Here is a 16,654-nt window from a genome sequence, read left to right as displayed (position 1 = left end):
CACATACGCCACTACCTTTTGGTGTGTATTGGTGACAGTTCGGCATTCACCGCATGAGCAAAACCAGATGCCTACAGGCGGAGGGTGAAGGGAGGAGCGCGTGCACAGCGGGGGGCGCGGTCCCTCCGGGCTGCTTGCTCGTCTCCTTTCTGTTGTTCTTGTCTTTATTTTACGTTTATGTGCTGTAACTATACGACACTAACGGGGAAACGGTTTCTCTAGATTCACCTACGGTGCATGCGGGGAAGCTGCTTCGGAGACACCACTGTTCAACTGATTAGTTCAGTCGTCGAAGGAAAACAAGTGAATACCAGAAAGAAGCTCGTCTCAGAATTGTTGGCGAAATGGCATCCAGTATTCGGTTCGGACGTACACGTATTTATATCGTGTGTACGTGTTCTTTTTTTTAGGTGGTTGCGAGTTGGACATTTTGCTCCGGCGAAATTTGACGGACGAGCCGATGTTCGCGGAAGCAAAGCGGTTCACGTTTGGCATGGAAGCAGCACGATAGAGCACATGGCTAACGATCGTCGTCTTCACGTTATCCAGGTTTTGGCTTGGCTTCTACCATGCCTGGCCAGAAGTGCACCGGACCCGTACGTCGCTACCTGCCTGCAGCCATGCCGTGTTCAGGTGTGCGACCTTTCTTCGAACCCAGGCGCTGCCTTCGTTGGATCGGAATCCTTGTTCATCGGTTCAGCCGCATCAACAGGAACATCATCCACGCCTGCCTTAAAAGCCAACAGCCAGCCGCGACACGTCAGTGGGCATGGAAGCAGCATGATAGAGCACATGGCTAACGATCGTCGTCTTCACGTTATCCAGGTTGGTCAATCGTGTTCTCTACATGCTAGGAAAACATCAAATCGTTTTTACTGCTGCTTCCGTGCCCACAAGTGCTCTATGACGTGTGTTGTGACTGCAAGGAGGTGTTGCTTATGTTGTTGCTATGTTCGGGTGACGTTGAGCTAAACCCCGGGCCTAATCGCAAGCAAACTACAGAGCGGCAGACCCAAGTAGCTGATGAAGACGACACGTCGTGCGCCCATCGTCATAATGAAGTCATGGCTGCGTTGTCCTTTATTAAAACCGCCTGTGAGGCGTCAGCGGAGGCCCAAGCCATGTTCACGCAGGCTGTGAATGACGTAAAAGCCAATCAGGAATGTTTAGCAAAGCGGCTGTCTAATATTGATACTCGACTCGCTTCTGTTGAAACAGAAGTCAGCATGGTTAGTAGTCTCGAAGGAGAACATCTGTTAACAAACGACACCATTAATGACTTGGCGCAACAGAATAATGAGCTTCTTTCCCGCATCAATCATCTGGAAGACAGATCTCGCAGAAATAATTTAATATTTTATGGCGTACCCGATAGCAATGAAACGTGGAATGACACAGAAAAAAACGTTATTAGTTTGCTTTTCATCCAGTTTTGGGTCAGAATTTAAACCAGACAAAATAGAACGAGCCCACCGCCTTGGTGGCCCTTTTGTTCAAGAAAAATGCCGACCAGTGATAATAAAATTTTCGCACTTTAAAGCGAAAGAAGAAGTGATGTCACATCGTGATGAGCTGAAAACAATTAAATGACATTTCAGTTTCTGAAGACTACTGCGCAGCAACTAGGCTCGCTCGCAAAAGGTTAACTGCTTTCGCAAAATCTTTGCCTGGTTCACCATCCTTTAGGCTTCGCTACGACAAACTAACTGTAAATAAAAGGCAATATGTTTATGACCCTAGAACAGACAGTTTCATTGAGCTGCCCCGGCTGCGTTATCATTCTCCTTCTCGTAGCAGCCCATCCGATGATTCATCTGCACGCGCTCGACCCTCTACATCCAATGCTGCTCGCGCATGCGAGATGGGAGACATTTCGAATTCAAGTCCCACGCGTAATGTTTCATAACACTTAGCCAGGGGTAGTGGTCATCGGCGCCCTATATCAGTCCTTTATAGTAATATCCGGAGGATTTTAGGCAAAAGAGATGATATCATCGCAGCTATCAATTCGTGCGATGCCGACCTGGTGGCGCTCACTGAAACTTGGTTAAGTGCTCGTGTAAGCGACAGCGAAATTTTTACTCACACCAAGCCTTTCAATGTCTATCGTTGTGACAGAGATGGAAGACAAGGGGGTGGAACCCTGCTCGCAGTTTCTAAAAACCTATCATCGTTCAGAATTAATGTTTCATGCAACATAGAATCTGTCTGGTGCGGCGTCATTTTAAACAACAGAGTACACATCATTGGCGTCTGTTATCGTCCACCTAATGCAGACATCACATTCGTGAATGAATTGCATGACGCGGTTAACACCGTCGTCCTTCGTTATCCAGCATCCCCGGTATTTCTTCTAGGCGATTTCAATTATCCATCAATAAACTGGACATCGACACCGCCTACCTGCACACCATATTCTTCGAATTGTCAAGCTTTTCTCGATATGTGCTCCCTTTTCAATTTTGATCAGGTTGTTGATGGCCCAACGCGTGTTATCGGCAGTTCTGCTAACATTCTTGACCTGATCCTCACCACTAACCTTGATATGATAGGCCCAATAATTTTCATGCCGGGACTCAGTGATCATTCTTTACTTCATTTCGACCTAAACTTTACCGCGTCTTCAGCTACGAAAAAACGCAAGATTATATTTGATTACAAAAAGGCAAACTTTGAAGAGATAAATAGAGAACTTTCGCTCTTCCTTGACAACTATCTTAGTGGTTTTGAACATCGTTCTGTCCAAGAGAACTGGGACCTGTTCGTCAATAAAATTTCATATCTAACTGAGGCTTACATTCCCAAGAAAATACTAACAGTACATAGACATTCGCCATGGTATAATCCGTACTTAAATCGACTTTCGAACAGAAAAAAACGCTTATTTCGGGCAGCAAAACTGCAGCAGACTGCGTCACGCTGGCAAGCATACACTAATGCATCTCACACCTACTCTCAAGCTGTCGCTTCTGCAAAATCTACTTTTTTGAAATACACTCTACCATCCTTGCTCACTAATAACCCTAGCAAATTTTGGAACATCGTAACTAACTCCCAGAGCAACTCAGAGATTTCTTTACTTGACCAGAACGACTTACCTGTGCCTAGCAAGGAGTGCGCATCGATTTTAAACAATATGTTCACACTGAACTTTTCATCTGCAACTAATCTTCAATTGCCTACACATTCGTTTTCGGGCTATACGATTATGCATCCAATATCAATAGATGCCGACGGGATTGCAAAGCTAATTGAAACACTAAAACCTTCATGTTCCTCAGGTGTTGACAATATAAATGCAAGATTCCTTAAAGAAACAAACATGTACTCCTCTGTCCTTTTGTCAAAAATATTTCAACAATCTTTAGATACTGGCGCTATTCCTGTACATTGGAAGCAGGCGAAGGTGATTCCACTTCATAAATCCGGTAACAAGCAATCTCCCCTTAATTATCGCCCCATATCTCTTACTACCATACCATGTAAAATTCTTGAACATGTCATTTGCTCACACCTAGCTAGTTTTCTTGACTCGAACCTTTTTTTCAATCCAGCGCAACATGGCTTCAGGAAATCACTCATGCGAGACACAGCTACTTTGTTTCACAAACTCCATGCTAACCCTTATTGACAACCGTTCCTTGGCTGATTGTATCTTCTTGGATTTTTCTAAGGCCTTTGACAAAATAAACCATCATCTTTTACTACTTAAACTCAGGTGTCTTAATATTGACAGACATCTTCTTACCTGGGTCGAAGTTTTCCTTATCGGTCGATCACAGCATGTCTTTGGTAACAATAATAATTCACCGTCAACACCTCTTACGTCAGGTGTACCACAAGGGTCCGTTTTGGGCCCTCTTCTTTTTTTAGTTTATATTAATGACCTTCCTAACTGTGTGACTTCCCCTATTCACTTATTTGCCGATGACTGTGTTATTTATCGCGAGATTGCTGAACCCGCCGATGTTTCTGCTATACAATCTGACCTCAATAATATAACTAAATGGTGCAGCACATGGTGTATGGACCTAAATGTTAAAAAATGTAAAGCTATGCGAGTGTCGCGCAGTAATTTCCCCCCTGCTTGCTATGTATTGAATAACACTCCTTTAGATACTGTAACTTCGTACAAATATTTGGGTGTGCATATTACTAATGACCTCGGCTGGAAGCAACATATTGATTACATTATTAACAACAGTAACCGCATGCTTGGGTATTTGCGCCGTAACTTTTCGAAGGCACCTGTTTCGACTAAAATGACTATGTACAAAGCATTGGTACGTTCAAAGATTGAATATGCTTCTGCAATCTGGGATCCCGGTTTCACGAACTTGAAATCCTCACTTGAGATGGTTCAAAATAATTCAGCGCGTTTCATTCTTTCCAATTACAGTCGCACTAGCAGCATAACTTCAATGAAACTAACGTTATCTTTGCCATCTCTCGAGCTTAGAAGGAAAATTTCACGTCTTAGCCTTTTTCACAAAATTTATCATCATAACGAATTGAGGCATACTTTCATTTCGCAGCCATCGTATCGCTCCTCCCGCGTTGATCATGCTTACAAAGTAAATGTCATAACTTGCAATACTAATGCCCTTTTTCATTCCTTTCTACCTCGTACGTCAGTAGAGTGGAATCGCCTTCCGCCCAATATCGCATTAATCCAAGATCACGATTCATTTCACTCATCACTGATGCAATATCTTGAAGATGATCCGTGACACTTTTTCCCCCCTGACTATTATCTTATTTCCGTTTTTAGTTTTTCATGCTTGTTTGCTCCCAGTGCTGCTGTTCTTTTCGCTGTATAATGCTGTTCTCTCACCGCTTATGATTGTTTTCAATTTATTCCGCTTGTATAACTTTCTTTATTGTAAGATTGTTTTCGTTGTTCTGTATTCCCTTGTTCGTTTAGCCTTTGTTATGTTTTGTTCATTTAGTGTTCTATGCTTTCTATCATATATGATGTACCACTCCCCTCTGTAATGCGTATGCGCTTGAGGGTAATAAAATGAAATGAAATGAAATGAAACCCTTTTTCCTAGCAGTTCCGACAGTTGTAATTTTTTAATGTAAGCGTGGTGTTCAAAGAAGCAATTTCGCCAATTCTTGCAGTACGCCACGGGATCACAGATTTATAAACTAACCCCCCGGAGTGGCAGGTTTGGACCTCATAACATAAACAGCATTCCTCTTAGAAATTTTCTGAAGGTTTATTCGGCGTTGGCTTAGTTTTATGATTAATTGCTGTTTTCCTGTCTTTTCCTCTTTTTTTTGTTTTGTTGGGGATTTAGTCTTCACAAGTCATTTCATAAGTGGCTGTTATGGAAAACTTGTGCCCCGTTAATATGACATCCGTTTATATGGAGGACCCGAATAATGGACAATTTTTCTGGGGCCGAAGATTTTTCAAAGTTTTTATGTCACGTTAATATAGAAACTAGCTCTCTGAACAATGTAGATGGGATGAATGCACACAGCCTATTCGGCCCATGTATTTTTGTCTCGTTAATATGGACATTGTTTGAAAAAAGCAGGGGAGTCTGAACGCAAGTTTATGAAGGGCGCGCATGTCGGGAACCAATGCGACAGCCGATACGGTAGGATGCCTGAACGAGTCCTGTGGAGTTGGAAAGAACCAAATCGGGCGTGTCGTCGTTTTAGGAGGGAAGGGGGACGGGGGGGGGGGCAAGAGCGGAAAGGAAGGGAAGAGGAGGAGAAAGGTTGTGTGGTTGACAGGGATTGTACACAGCAAACCGAAGGTCAGCTGACTGAGAAAGACCCCAAAATGAGGCAACCGGGAGATTTATGGGTGCAGCGGCAGCGCCGCAACCAGTGGCCGCAGTCGGGAAAACAGCAACATGTGGTTGCAATAAATTCTGCTGAACGTGAACAGAAGAGAAGCCGGTAAAAACGTAAGAAAGAAACAATAAGAAGATAGACAAGCGCCGAAATTGGGGGTGGGAACTGAAGTTTTTCTAGCCCAGAACACAAAGCATGTTCTATGAAGCCGTTTCGGTCAGGGTAAAGACACACTAAGGAAGTAGAGCGACAAAAGAAACGCGACGACCACGCAAACAGGACCGGGCGTCCCGTCCTGGACGCCTGTCCTTCTCATGCTCCTGGTTTTCGTCACTGTTGCGCTGACGAACTACCACATTTTGCACCACAGCGATCCGCATGTCGGCTTCGCCTTGAGTCAACGATGCGGCCTTGACAAGGATTGAGCTCTTCGTAGTCGGCTAGCCGTCATTTTAAACTGTACTTCAGCTTAGAGTGTTTGTTTCATAGGAACACATACAAACGGCACAGGAAAGGGCTGTTTGATAGCCCTCTGTATAGTAGCCTGCCAACTAGACTCCCTCGCTTCCATACAAAAACAGTACAAAGCAAGAAAGAGAATCAGAAGAATGGAAAATCAAGAAGTTTAACTAGGGAAAATGAGTGCAAAGAAGCAGGAGCCTGTAACTCTCGACTTTAGTCTGACTTTTGGCATAGTTGGAGTTAAGCGCAAACGAATGGAGCTGAACTTAGGCGCGAAGCGGGAAATCTGTGAATACAAGCGGCAAAAGCAATCTCAGTCAGTCCAAGCCGTGAAAGACTGGACCCAAGTTCAACTAGGCCTCAGTCTCGTCAGGTTGACGGTATACCATCTATATACACTACCGGACTCCGATAAATGGCTCAACGTCGGCATCACAGCGTAAGCAACAGTCCGCACAGTCGAGCCGGGCATCCTGAATAGTGAAGTAGAATGGGCCTTAGCCAGCCTTGCTAAGAACAAAGCTAGCGGCATTGATGGCATTCCAGCTGAGTTGCTTCGAAACCTTAACCATGACGACGCTGTTAAAGTATTCATGATGGCAGCAAATTTGGACAACCCTGCAGTGGCCACAAGATTGGAGGAGGTCAGTTTACATTCCCATCCCAAAAATAGGAAGTGCCAAAGATTGTTCCAACTACCGCACGATCGCGCTTATTTCGCATGCTAGCAAGGTGATGTTGAAAATCCTGCAAGGTAGGCTGCAGCAGTATGTGGATCGGGAGCTCCCGGACGTGCAAGCTGGGTGTCACAAGGGCAGAGGAACTAGGAACCTTCGCAGAAAAGTGGAAAAAGCAAGAGATTTCCAGAAACCCACCTACTTCTGCTTTATTGATTATGCGAAAGCGTTTGACTGCGTAGATCACAGCAAATTGTGGCAAGTTCTCCAAGAGATGGGAGTTCCAATTCACCTCATCTGTCTCCTCAGGAACCTGTATGAAGGGCAAGAGGCCACAGTCAGAACTGGGCATGGTCTTACTGATTGGTTTCCGATTAAGAAAGGAGTGAGACAAGGCTGCATACTGTCGCCCTGCCAATTTAACCTATATGCTGAGTGCATCACGAGGAAGGCCGGTCTGTACGAGTCTTCAGCTGGAGTGAAGATGCTGGAAAACGTATCAACAACCTCAGATATGCGGACGATACCACTTTAATGGCAGAAAGTGAAGTGGAACTCAAGAGACTTCTGATGCGCGTAAAAGAAGAGAGTGAGAAGTTTGGGCTTAAACCGAACAATAAAAAGACAAAGATCATGGCGTCTTGCCCTATCAAGTCCTAGAGCATCAAGGGGCAAGAAGTGGAATCTGTGACAGATTTTCTCTTCTTGAGCTCCAAGATTACCCCGGAAGGAGACTGCAGCCATGAAATTAGGAAACGCCTGCTTCTGGGAAAGAAAGCCATGGCTAGCCTTGACTGCCTAGCGAAGAGCAGAGACATTACACTGCCAACAAAGATCCGTATAACTCGTTTCAACAGCATGTTAAAACACCTGAGTCACACACTTTTTTCCATTCTTCCTCCTTACTCCATCAAAATACAGGCGCTGAAACAGAAACCAAATGTGAGTGCTTATGCTAAGCGTTTTTCTGTATTTATATCAACTACATCAACACCCGGTGACGTAATTGAAAGGGGCAGGGAGACCGATAAAATTGCATAAACCTGTGCGAGTTAGTAGTCAGAAATTACAGCAATAGAGTCTGAAACAAGGTTCTAAATTTTCATAGTTCTAGACAGGCAACGAAAAACAATCCTGTAAATACAGGGGCGAAAATATGACACACCAATTTTCAAACATTGACTATAGCACGATGACAGCACTCTGGCTAACTAAAAATACGACAATAAAAAATACAACTGGTCCTTCCGGAGAGAGTTAGAGTGATAGATTATGCTATATATTGTCAAGTGGAAGCATAATGCAAGGCAAAGCAAAATGAGGCAGCTCGAGATGATTTCTTGTAGATACGCTTGCACTGTATGTGTATTTCAACAGTCCAAAATGAGTGGCCAGATTGCACACTGATTCGAGATTGCTGGAAAGCTGTCTAAGCAGTTTCCTAAAATTAAGAGGGTGTTTAAGACTTGCCAATGCTTTGTAGAGTCCGTTTCATAGGAACTGTTGCACTAGAAAGGAATATAGACAGTCTAGCATGCAATGGGTTTTTAACCAAAGTATTTATGTACACGCATATGAAAATACAGATGTATGATAGGGTAAAACATACAATAGCTAGCAAGCACTTATTATTAGGAAGATTGTTTATGTAGGAGCTCACAGTTAAAACCGCTAGGAACCAAAGCAAAATGCGAAGTATGAGTGAAAATCCGGATAACGTTTCAGCATTGCATGTTTTGATTGGTGAAAAGTGTAACTCGCCTACTCAATACTCGATGCAACCTTTCTACAGACATAAATAGCCACTTGCCTATAGAGCTTATATACGTGACGTCATTTCTGCTTTACTGGCAACCATGGCACGAACAACCTAAGATCAAAGAGAGAGAAAGAGAGAGAGGGCCCACGGCGAATCAGGGTACAGCGGTGGTGAAATCCGAGCTCTGGTTGGACAGCGTTCCAAACGGCGTCTCATGTGTCCGACAAATGAACGGCGCGCAGCAGGGAGGTCGCAGGGAGGGAGCAGGGAGGAGGAGGAGTTTCGAAAAGCACAATGCTATGGCGTATCCTCAATACAGGGTTGCCACAACGGCCGCCTGCTAAACCTGATAGTGAATAGGGTCTATACACGACGTCCACATCTATGAAAAAATGCTTCATACTGCTTCCAAGTTTATTTGGAGTCGACGTTTCGGCAGGAGCACTGCCTTTCTCAAGACTGAGGGTACATGATTCTTGTTCGTCTTCTTATAGTGTTGGCAAGAGGAGATACAAACATAATATGGGCACATATAGGTGAACCAGCTGGGCACGCACAACACACACATACACACACAGGTGCGGAGAGCAGGCTAGTCCCAAAGGCTCATCCACCCAAGGCAACGGCTGCCGGGAGTCATCTGTATACAATACAGGCAGCCGCTGAACAACCTCGGGAAAAAAAATCACAGGTGGGGGAACGTGTTTGCTGCAGATGGTGAGAAATCTTTTTCCGTTCTCACTAAAAGATGGTAGCGCCAAGCGTGAAGGTGGTTTTTGGGAGAAGTGGTCAACTATCAATGGTCAAGGCCTTGTTTTTGAAGATTTGTTCTTTTTCTCTGCTGCGTCTGTTACCCTACCCACCCTTGCTCCGACCCGCGGCCCGACAGGATGAAAAAAAACAAAAAAACGCGACAACCAGGTGGACATTGCTGGTTAGAAGAACGTGACATCTACGAGTAGAGTTCGAGCCTGCTTAGAGCGGTAAGCAACTCGCGACGAGAGATGAACATCAAAGAAAGAAAAGAAAAAAAAATATGTGGGACAGTAGAATGCTGAAATACTTTGAGGTTTTCGCTAAAAGGTGCGAGCGCCAAGCATGAAGAAGGTTTTTACGAGAAGTGGGATGTGGAGGGTATCAAAGAAGCGGGGTAAAAAAAGGGGCGGAAAGGGGGAAAAAACCCCGAGGAAAACTGTCCTCACATGTACCGTACATTAGTGCCGTCCAGAACGACGTAATCAGAGCTTATAAGGACTAGAGACCAGGGAAGTAAAACCTTTCCAAAAAGGAACGTGACGCATTGAAGGCGCTTAGCAGACGGAAAGATGTGGTCATCAAACCGGCAGATAAAAGAGGCGGCATATTGGTCATGGACAATGACAAATATATTGCCGCGAAACTTCAAAACTGTATTTGTTGTTGTTTAACAGCCGCCGGCATTCAGACTTATCACTCTGAATCTGGACCGCGTATCAGTTCCGTAATCTTTGTTTGTTTGCGATATTTATCATCGTTCACGTTAAGCAATGGCCTCCTAGTGAAGAACTTCGCAGCCAACAATACCGCGCAGCTTCTTGTAGTGCCTAAAAACCTCCGGCAGGAAATTCTGCAGGCGTTGCACGATGAGCCCACAGCAGGCCACCTCGGATTTGCGCGCACGTTGCATCGAATCCAGGAGAAGTACTACTGGCCGCGACTGCCTGCCGAAGTTGCCCACTACGTGAAGACGTGTCGTGAGTGCCAACGACGCAAGACGCCGCCGATCAGACCAGCAGGACTACTAAACCCGATTCCGCCCCCAGTCATGCCCTTTCAACAAATTGGGATGGATCTCCTTTGCCCCTCTCCATCTTCGTCTATGGGTAACAAGTTTATCATCGTGGCCACTGACTACCTTACCCGTTACGCCGAAGAATAAGCACTACCCAATGGTACCGCGGCAGAAGTCGCCAAATTTTTTGTCGAACAAATTCTCTTGCGACATGGCGCCCCAGAAGTCCTCATCACGGGCAGGGGAACGGCGTTTACGGCAGAGTTGACTCAAGCCATCCTGGAATACAGTCATACAAGCCATCGACGAACAACTGCGTACCATCCCCAGACCAATGGCCTTACGGAGCGCCTGCATAATACAATCGCGGACATGATCGCCATGTACATCGACGCTGAACACAAGACCTGGGACGCCATCTTGCCGTACATGATCTTCGCGTATAACACGGCAGTCCTGGAGACGACCAGAGCGACCCCGTTTAAGCATGTGTACGGCAGGGAGCCCACGACGAAGCTCGACGCAATGCTGACGCACGTAACTAACGAGGACAACCTTGACGTCGCTGCCTACCTGCAGCATTGCAGAGGAAGCCCGACGACTCGCACGTCTGCGTATTAAAGACCAACAGCGCACCGACAGCCGACGATACAACTTACGACGACGAAAAAGTACAACCCACGAGACCAAGTGTGGATTTGAACACCAATTCGCCGTCGCGGACTAAGTGAAAAGTTGTTGCGTCGAGACTTTGGGCCGTACAAAATCATTCGCCGCGCCGTACCACTGGACTATGAAGTCATTCCCGACGGAACGTCAGCATTACAACGGCGACGCGCATGCCCAGAAATTAGTACATGTTGTACGAATGAAGCCATATTACACGCGTTAAAGAATCTGTGGTGTTTAAACTTTGCAGGGTTTATGTTTAAGTTGCTTTGTTTCGGAACATCGAGGCGATGTTTTTTTAAGGGGGGGGGGTAATGCCGCGAAACCATAGAGAAAGAGATTGGTAAAGAGCGGACACTCCCACAGGGCCACGCGGCCCATTTGACTGTAGTGCACCAAGCGGCCGGCGGCAACTACTTCCGGTCTTGCTGAAAGGCGCGTTATTTGAATACTAGCATGCGCTGCGTCCTTCCCTGCCCTTTTGGCGCATTATTTTGGTTTTACACGGTCTGCTAGTGTTTCTATTTATGCTCAGCATGCATAACAACATGAAAAATAGATTCCCAGTTCACTAAATTGGCCATCAACGCAGCTGCGCCACAGCCTTTGCAAAACAGTATTGCAGAAAAGACGCCAAGTGCTTTGTGAAATGAACATTTATTATGCTGCATATAAAACATACAAGAGACGCAACACATGTAGGCGGATGCATTGACAAAACTTTGCACACATAAGGCGATGTGCAAAATACAGAAAAATAAAAATACACAAGGCGAGAAACAGCACTTCGGTAGCGACAAAAAATAGCATAACGTTTATTTCCAAAATATGGCAAATGATATGTAACAAAACAGGCATTATACATAAACTACACAGTCTCAGTCCCGGCTACCTTAGAAAGGGTAACTTGTATTGTTCAGGGCGGAGAGAAGTACTGACACTTGGGGGAAATGCCACTCCGTTCACTCCTCGCATCTGCCGCGCTTCGGCTGCAGTCCGTGGGTCCATTCAGTGCTGTTGGAAAAGGAATGAACATGATGCAGAAGGTTGCAATGAAATATAAGGCCACTGCACCATGCACAAAATTGCATGTGGGTGCGTACTGAAGACTTGGTGAGCAGCAGTTATGGTTCAGAACAGAAAAGCTGTGATTCGTAAAATTGATACAAAAGCTACTGTTGCAACGTAGAGGTCAGGAAATGCAGGCTAACCGAACCTATCTGAAAATGCATTTCTACAGTGAGTGAAATAACAGCCACTAAATTAACAACATTCCTCAAGAGCACTGAACAGCTAGAGCAATGAAGCTTGCTGCATTATAAAACATTTCTCACTTTAACGTTGTCACGTTACATGCAACGCGACACCACGCAAAACTAGTTGTTCGCAAAACCGCGGCCGGCGGGCACGCCATGTTGGCTTTTCTTCATACGCGACTTTGTGAAGCGCAGAACACCGTGCTGAGCTAAACTGCCCGAAATGTCTCGCAGTTTGACAAGAATGAAACATTTCACACCTTGCGGTTGCCCTGTTAAACGCGACGCCAGGCAAAACTAGCCGTTCGCAAAATCGCCATGTCACGTCACCGCGGCGGTCAGCACGCCTTGTCATGCCTGTTAGCTTGCCCTTCACTTGCGACTTTGTGAAGCGCAGTCGCCGCCGTACTGAGCTAAACTGCCCGAAATACTGCACAGTTTGACAACAAAGTCCCGGCCGGCATGGCCAGTGTAAACTGCTTGAAATGCAGCGTAGTTAAGCAAAAAACGTTGCTCACCTTGCCATCGTTCCAAACCGCTGTCGTTCCGCGCAGCAGCCCGCAAGAGGTCTGTGCCGCACAAGCGCGGCGAGGCATGAGCACACAACCGCTCCCCTCGACAACTTCTTGTCTCCTAGCGCTCCGTCGGGCTACCGCTGCAGCGAGTGCCGTCGCGCGCGCGTCCGCGCATTGGTGCCGCCATTCATCAATCGACGGCAGCGCAAAAAGTCGCGCGTCATTTTCTGGGGCCAGTTTTCGCCGAGTGACCGCTCTTTACCAATCAATTTCTCTATGGCGAAACCTTCAAAACTGTATTTGTTGTTTTTTTAACAGCCGCCGGCATTCAGGCTTATCACTCTGATTCTGGACCGCGTATCAGTTCCGTAAACTTTGCTTGTTATTGCTCGATGTCGCGAGTCACACCTTTATCAGTTTCGTTGTAGCACAAGATGCACCGAGATCTGTCTCGAAGGTTCCGGCCACTCGGGTGTCTTTCCGCAATGTTCCAGCCCGTGCTGGTAGCTGTTTGCGACGTTATCTAGATTGTTCTGGGCAGCCTTTAAATTGAGCGTTGATGAGTGTGACGGACATTCTTTGTTCGACGATCGACCAGCACGTTTGTTGCTATCGCCGCCGCCGAGTTGCTTAGTTCTTTTGCGGTTGCAAGTCAGCCCAATAAAGAGGTAATTTAAGTACCATCAAGCCTGTGCCTTCATTTGTGTCAGCGACCCTGGTCACCACCACGTGACAATATTGAGGAAGGAATTAGACAACTCTGTAACACTAAATTTTATAAACACCTAAAAGCGGACCCCACTCTAAAGCATCAAAACTTCTTACAGGGACTCTAGATGAGCTCGCAAAAAGTGGGGACATCTTCTGCGATTATGCAAAGCCCTGACCGCCTCACACCCGTCGCCGGGCCGATTCTACATGCTTCCGAAAATTCATAGAAGGGTTAACCCTGGCCGCCCTATAGTATCCGTTATCGGCACAATCACAGAACCAATCTCCAGTTACATTGACACATTAATTGGACACATACCTGAAACACACCTATCCCACATACGTGACACCAACCACTTCCTTCGCGAAATAGCAGGGGTAAATCTTCCTCAGGGGACCTTCCTTGTAACCTTAGATGTAGTCTCTCTATATACAAATATCCCGCATTCCGACAGAATCAAAGCTCTAATTGAGGCCTATAATCAGAATAGTGAGGAAGGACCCCAACTCCAGAAGTCCTAGAGGTATTGACGAAACTAGTTCTAGAATACAACAAATTTGATTTCGACAATGAACACTACTTACAAATTAACGACACCGCCATGGGTACAAAAATGGCCCCTAGTTATGCTAACATCTTCATGCATAGCATTGAATTTGAATTTTTACTTACTTCCCCTATTAAGCCCATCCTATACAAATGCTGCTTGGATGATATTTTCTTAGTTTGGACTGACACAGAACAATCACTCCTACATTTCATTGAAAACTTCAATCTCCTCCATCCTAGCATATCCTTCACGCACACATATTCCCAAAACAAAATTAAATCTGAAGACGTTGAAATTGCGGTTTATGAAGGTTCGCTCACCACTAGCGTATACAGAAAACCCCCGGTCCGACAACAATACGCACAAAGCTGTCGTCCTCATCACTCAAAAACAAGCATTCCGTATTCTCAGGCTCATCGATTCAAAAGAATTTGTTCCCAAGATCAGGATTTCGCACCAAACGCAAAACGTATGCGGAAAGTCCTGACTAAACAACGATACCCGCCAGATATTGTTGACGACGCCATAAAAAAGGCATATGAACTCAACCGAGAGGAAATACTGGAGGGACGTCCACGAGAGGAAAACATAGACCGTCGAACAAGCCTGGTACTCCCTACACGAGTAACCCCCCCAACGTGAACAGAATCCTAAAGAAACATTTCAACGTTCTAGAACAGAGCGATCGTCTCTCCAATACTTTCACGACTCCTCCCCAGGTTCTCTACAGACGACCGAAAAACATTCGCAACATCCTAGTCCACTGAAAAATAGGTAATAACCCGCGGTTGGGGTGCCGGCCTTGAGGAAAGAGTAGATTCCGGGTGTGCAGGCACATGCAGACATCAAGCTGCGCAACAAGCACAACGTCAAATTTTATGTGGAGAATAGATGGTAACTTTGATTGCGATGCCTCAAACGTAATATATCTCCTAGAATGCAATGTATGCCGAATGCAGTATATTGGCCAGACAGCTACCCCTATACGAATGCGGTTTAATTATCACCGTGCTGATGTCCGCTCTCTGCCCAACCTTCCTTTTTCAAAACATATCAACCAGAAACAGCACTCATTCGACTCAGTCAAACTAACAGTTCTTCAGCGGGGATTCAATAATACATGGAACAGGAGCAGCGTGAGTCATACTTTATGTATAAGTTTAGGACACTTAAACTGGGATAAATGAAAACAATGGGGCAATGTCGTCATTACGAGCCCTGCAAGTTTAATGCTAAGCACATATATCAATCATTATCACTTGACAGTTTTCCTCGCGTTTTTTTTTTATTTTCCCCCCTCTTTTTTTTCCCCCCGCTTGTTTGATACCCTCCACATCAAACTTCTCGTAAAAACCTTCATGCTTGGCGCTCACACCTTTAAGCGAAAACCTGAAAGTATCTCACCATTGTACTGTCCCACATATATTTTTTTTTCTTTTCTTTCTTTGAGGTTCATCTCTCGTCGAGAGTTGCTTACCGCTGTAAGCAGGCTCGAACTTTACTCGCAGCTGTATAAAGCAATTTTGCACTTTATATATATATATATATATATATATATATATATATATATATATATATATATATATAATTTTCTTAAAGTTCGTTCAGGAGCTTTGCATCCTTTAGAAAATGAATAACATTTTCACCTTCGATAATTGGATCTCGCAACAACAGGCTGGGATAGACAGGGATGTGTTCTGTATAAAAACGTGCAAAATTTTTTTTTCCTTCACTTCTTTAGTTCAGCGCACGAAAGTAGGACGTGGTTTATTGTTAGTTCACCTCCGCATCTTTCACAGAGAGGTCTTTCGTCTTTCATTAGAATGAAGCTGTGTGTCAGAAGGGTGTGTTCGATGCCAAGGCGACATAAAATGACTTCGATGAAGCGTTTTTGGTGACTGCGCGATTTCCATTCTTCAACGATCTACTTGACAAGGTGCAATTTATTATTTATTTTGTTGTTCCATGAGCTCTGCCATTTTGCTCTCAGTTTTCTCTTTACAACTCTTAGAACATCTTTATGTGGTATGTAGACTGGCTGTATTTTAGTATGACGGGCTGCTGCAGCACATGCATCAGCTCCTATTGCCGCTGATTCCAACGTTGCTTAGTACCCAACAGAGTTTAATTGTATGCCCCTGTGTTTCGGCGGCGATTATATTATGAATGATGTTTCCGATTAAAGGTTCTGTAGCATTTCTAAGATTTAATGCTGTGATAACGCTGAAAGTATCGGTATGGTAAATCCATGAACAACAAGAGCAACGATACATCAATAAAATAAAAAAGAAAAGCTCAACAGTCTGGTTATAACTTGGCTTATAAAAACGCTTTTTACATTTATTTATTTACCCCCAGGGCCCAAGAGCATTACAGAGGAGAGTTGGGGTGAACACAAAAAATAAAAAACCCAATACAGTAAAAAATAACACAAAAATAATTTGTCATTATACAGTAAATGATAACGACTGC

Source organism: Amblyomma maculatum, chromosome 10, assembly GCF_055883805.1.
Source record: "Amblyomma maculatum isolate TAMU_Amacu chromosome 10, ASM5588380v1, whole genome shotgun sequence".
NCBI classification, from domain to species: Eukaryota; Metazoa; Arthropoda; class Arachnida; order Ixodida; family Ixodidae; genus Amblyomma; species Amblyomma maculatum.
The sequence above is the reverse complement of the archived record's forward strand: the minus strand, read 5'-3'. Positions refer to the sequence as shown.